Genomic DNA, 6,000 nt, shown 5'->3' with positions numbered 1-6,000 from the left:
TTTTGTGTGTTAGTGTTAGGTTTGTATAACGTACCACCTTATGCTATACAAGTAAGACGCATGTTTAAATTTTGCATAGCTCAAATGTTAGAAAACTTATGATGGCTAGAAAATTTAGGTTTAATTCTAATTATAAAATTTAAAATTTGAAAAAAGAGTGCAAATTGAGCACATCTAAAAAACTGAACGGTCAAAATAACTTCTTACATGACATATTATTTTGGATTCAAATTTTTTTTTTTATTTAAATCCATACATTTTGAGGTTGAGATGATTAACCAGGTTAAACAACTTCTAAACACTCTTTTGTACTTAACTTTTTGAGACTCTTTTGTGCTTAACTTTTTGAGGTGCACCATATTTCTATAGTATAAGATTTCAAGTTCTTATAAATTTTTCTTCTCTACGTGTTGTTTTCTTGTAGGTAGTTCGAGGCCCATGACAAGGCATTTGGTTTATAAGCAAGAAAGTACTCCTGGTGGGCCTCACATTAATGGAGGGGATGGAGGTGCTGTACCATATTAGGCCCCACAAAGGTATCTTTTTATGTGCTGCCATTCTTTGCTTATGTTTGACGTTTGAGCACTCATTTCCTTTTCCACCTATCCCTTTATATCCTAAGCATGCCTTCTTCCTTTGGACCACCTATCTCTCTCTATCTCTGAGGTCCCTTTGTGCTTGTTTATGGGGAAACTTTTTGTATGAGATTTGGATAAGCCTAAAATATCAAGGGATATATTAAGAAAAAAAAAAGTTATATAGAGCTCAGGCTTTAAACAATCAAATTAGATCCTACTTCAAAACTTTTACCGGAAGAGGTTATAGTAAATTTTGGCCATTGTATATAATTTTATTTCCAGTTGGGATTGGGGTTAAACTTCCTTTTTCATTGCTGGGATAAGTTAGCTAGGTAAGGGCAGCTCATATTGTAGGATTGTAGAATATTACTCGAGACTAAAAATAACAATAAACTTTACATACGGATCGCCCATTTATTATGGTACGTTCCACGTTTTACTCAAAATTATACTGAGACGACAAACGCACCCCCCTTGGCGCACCCTTTTTTTTTTTTTTGTTCATCCCTTGCTGACATTTTTTATATTGGATAGGTGGGAAATGCACTTTATTTTTTTATTTTTTATTTTTTGCTAAGCTTGTTCGATATCATAAATGCTGAACACCCTTCTCTTTTTCTATTCAATATTGACGATATCGGTTAGCCCTAAAGCCTAAGGTGTATTCAACACTAGTGATGTCAGACATCGCCAAATCTTTGCTATTGGGCTATATGGTATTTTTAATACCAGACAGGTCTCTTGACGAGGGATGAGGTATCCGGTGTTAGCAACATCAGACAGATTAACATCCCCAAAACCTTTCGTTTGGTTTGTCTCGTATTTTTAATACCATACAGGTCTCTTATCGATGACGAGTGTCTGGTATTAGCAATATCGGACAACCTAAAAGCACGATTTGGAGACGTCTAATATCAAACATACCGTGGGTTTTAAGACTATTCAACATCACCAATATCAAATAGACCTTGAGATAGGGGTGTTTAGCGTTTATCATATAGGACATTCCTCATAAAAAAAAAAAAGTGAATTTCCCACCTTCGAGTGTTGGAAATGTTGAACATGAAAAAAAAAGGCCCCCTAGGGGAGGTGGGGTGTACAGGTGAGTGGTCTCCAAATAAGTTTAGAAAAAGTGTGGAGCATACCATAATAAAAGGGAAAAACTGGTCTATACATAAACATTCCTAAATAATACACAGAGCGGTTTAGAGCATAAAATACTCAAAAATGTCGAAAGTACAATTGTTTCATGCAGATTGGACCGCATTTGTACAACATGCAGTCCAAAGGTATAAAGCATCCATTTTAAAGATGGATGCAAATAGGTAGTCCATCTAAAAACAATTGTAACTAATGGTCCAGATGTTTTTTTAATATAATCATTATTTTTAGTTTTCAAAATTGATTTATTTTTTCATATTCATGATCTCCATGTTGAAAATTATATATTCTCTAAAAATTAGGATCAAATTACATTTAAAACATATATTTATTGCCAAGCCCGCATTTCTACATGTGCAGGCTTGGTCGCATGCTAACCGCGTCCATGTCAGAAAGGTACGAGCATAACTTCATACTCCTTTATTAAGAAAATCTAAATGACAAAGGAAATATAATATTTATTAGCTGGTAATACTTGTTACTTTCTATGATATGATGGCTATTGTAAAAAAGAACACAATATTTTATGAGACCCATTATCTATGATACAATAATAATTATTAGCTGGTAATACTTGTTACTTTCTATAATATGATGGCAATTGTAAAAAGAATATAGAATACTTATCTATGATACAATAAGGTCAGAATCATTCTTAATCATGGGTGTGTCACATCGTTCGAGAAATTTTCCTTTGGACACTCCCTAAGACACCCAACTTTATATCTAATCGTCAATAGTGTTTGCGACCTCCTTGTGACACAAATAATCAATATTATCATATACTTTCTCAAATAATATACAAGAAGAGAAAATTATTGTAAAAGTAGAACTTAAAATGAACAAAAAGCACAAAATGGGCTAATGAAAAAAAGTCTTTCCAGAGAAAGAGAACAAAAGAGAAATACATGAAATGTTAGAAATGGTCAAAAGATAATGGTAGAGGAAATTCAATAATATAATGAGAACAAAAGAGAGTCCAATTGTGCTAAACTTGAGCACGCTAGGTGTATGATTATATGCAAGAGTGTCACCCCTCTTGGACATCCTCAAAAAATGCAATAAGAATTCCAGCAATACAATCTTGAAGATGTTGCACTTTGGGTCCTAGAAAAGCTACAGTTTGTGTCCTAGCTTCAAAATTAAGGCCAATTGGATTCTTGAAAGGTAAATGTTCCACGAAAACTAGAAGTTCTTTTTTTTGTTGGGAACTAGAAAGTCTTTTCTTTTTGGGATCTCCCACTTCCACCTCGACCTCCAACTATTTCCCTAATCGAGGGTGGTGATATCAAAGTAGCCTCGGTCAATTCCGTCCGACAAGCCCTTAATAGGCAAGTCGAGCTTGGCTCAGCAGCTAGCTCAACCCCAGCTAGCAACCATGGTCACTCAATAACGAACCAAGTAGCCAATTGGACCACCAAAAACCTTCCTACGAAACACAAGCCATGGTCCATCAACTAGCACCACTAGCATCTCCTCCACAACCCATAGATGGCCCACATGAACATCCAATTATCAACCAATTCATGGTGGGGAGCAGCCTAGTGATCCAGCCATTCCAGGCCAATTCATGGTGGGGAACAGCCTAGTGATCCAGCCATTCCAGGCCAATCCAGCTATGCATGTGGTCTTAGAGGGGATTGTCACGGTGCTCCTTGTGAGTGGCCGTAGAGAGGATTGTCAAGGTCCTCCCAAATACACTTAAATGCTTCTGAGTGCATGAATACATGCGTTTCTTGAGTCATATCTAGATGGATTTGACGATCTCCCTCTTGGTTTCATCCTACCTACACTCCATAACTGGTTCAATGGAAAGGGAAATCCCAATCTCCATGTAACCAGCTACTTTCTCATGGTTCCGACAATCTGTGACCGGCCTAACCTACTTAGGGCCTTGTTCGCCCACAATCTTGCAAGAGACGCACTAACATATTACAGTGACTTTACAAGAGACCATCCAAACATCATGCCACAAAATGTTCGTTAGGTTTGTTGCACATCTTCATGTGGACAAACCACATGCAATATCACTTGGATAACTCATTGTCGTAAGGTAGAAAGTCGACGAGTCATTCACAGGCTTCGTCAAGAGATTCAAGAATGTCAAGCTCGCTGGATGAGGACTCAACAAACAAGTGAAGGTTGGCTTAATAACAAGATACCACATATGAATGTAAACACTTCATTAGTCATGGGGCATACCGCTCTGAATCGTCTAAATATTAGAAAGAATCACACTCTAAGAGGGAGAAAAAGGGGAATTGGCTAATGCGTGGCCCTCTTACAGTCGAGCACCAGCTCAGGCTTTGTGCCACAAAGATGAGACCTCACCCAACCAGGAGGTTAGGCAACTCTACCTCATCAACCAGCCCATAGCCCAACGCAACGCAAGCCAGAAGCTCATCCAATGTGGCCTTGGCGCACAAGTGATCGAAGAGAAGAATCATAAGATGAGACCTCACCTAACCACAAAGGCGGCCAAGTCTACATCATCAACAACCTTTTAATCCCAACCCAGACCAAAGTCACCCAGTATGACCTTGGTAATCCCAACCCAGACCAAAGTCACCCAATATGGCCTTGGGGTATGGGGAGGGACCGAAAAGAAGAATCATCAGATAAGACCTCGCCAAGCGACACGGTCAATCAAGTGATCTTTGAAGATAGGCCTAAATCCCTGCCCAATTCAGAAATTCACTCAGTGTGACCTTGGGCCATAAAAGAAACCAACCACGAGTCCACCCTAAGCTTAAGCTCACCCAACACCCTTTGGCTAGGGATACCCAAAAATTGCATGGAGGATTTGACTTAGCCATAGGCCCATGATCCAAAATCAAATTGAAGAGAAAACCCCACCGCAAGGAGTATCTAGAGTATACAAATTGCAGTCGCCTCTTTCTCTCTCCCTTTCTCTCTTGAATTCATCTCAGCTAATTGTTATAGCAACGAGATCTAAGGGCACAAATAAAATGGAATTCAAAGCTATCTCACATTTTGTTGGTTTACCATAAAATACGTCTTTATGACTAACATATCATGCCAAATTTTATCTCAATATTTGTATATTTTTAACACAATAATGAAAAACTTTAATGCAATTACCACCATTTCTTTTTAAAACTGAAAAAACTAGATTTTTGAGAAATTATAATGACTTTTTAAATTTTTTAATTGAGGCTGAGGCCGGCTAATCCACCGCTATCCGTGCTCGCAAAAGATTACTCTTTTCATCGTTCACGAAGAGCGGGTGAAGAGAGAGAAAATAAAATCCATCGATGTCTTTTTGAATTTAGTAGACAACAAATACTCAACATGAGATAGGTTCTCAATATATATATATATATATATATATACTACAAAACACTTATTGGCGAAAATGAATAGTGATTTCGCCTACCCTCATCACCATCCAAACTTCATCACACAATCACAGTTGTCCGGTAATATTTCAATTTTCATTTGTTTTTTAATAGTTGGAATGATCTGAAATTTGGAGTGTGTGTACATATTAGTGATCCGCACCTAAAAAAAATATGAAAAAAATAATTTGTATAATATAGATTGATCAAATTGCGGGGTATTTTGATCAATCTATATTTTACGAATTATTATTTTTTCATATTTTTATTAGGTGCGTCTCACTAAGACACTATCGAACAACTGTGACGGTGCGATGAAGTTTGGGTGGTGATGAGGATAGGCGAAATCACTGTTCAGTTTCACCTATAGGCGTTGGGAAGAGTTTTTCATATATATATATATATATATATATATATATATATATATATATATATATATATATGACAACAAATACTCAACATGAAACATATTCTCAATATTTATATATTTTTGATATAATAATGAAAAATCATAATGTAATTATTATAAAATATAATCTAATAATAAAATTTTAATGTATAATGCTATAATTAGTTAGGCTGCGATAATTTTGGACGAGTAAAGAGAATTAATAAATGTTTGATGTGATACTTATTTCACTTTATAAGGGAAATTATTTTTTAAATTTTATAATATGAAAGTATTTTCTAATATTTTTAAATTATTTTGATGCAATATTATAATATTATATTATAATTAACAATTATACAGACATTCAAACAGGAAAACATTGTCTCAATATTCACCTATTTTTACAAAGTAATGAAAGTACATAATGCACCACCCTTAATTTCTTTTAGAAACTCAATGAACCCTAAAAAAATTTATAGAGATTTTTTGAAAAAAAATTAAGATGAAACTT

Source organism: Amborella trichopoda, chromosome 9 (assembly GCF_054954075.1).
Source record: "Amborella trichopoda isolate Santa Cruz 75 chromosome 9, AtrichopodaSantaCruz75HAP2 v2.0, whole genome shotgun sequence".
Taxonomy (NCBI): Eukaryota; Viridiplantae; Streptophyta; class Magnoliopsida; order Amborellales; family Amborellaceae; genus Amborella; species Amborella trichopoda.
Note: the sequence above shows the minus strand (reverse complement) of the source record.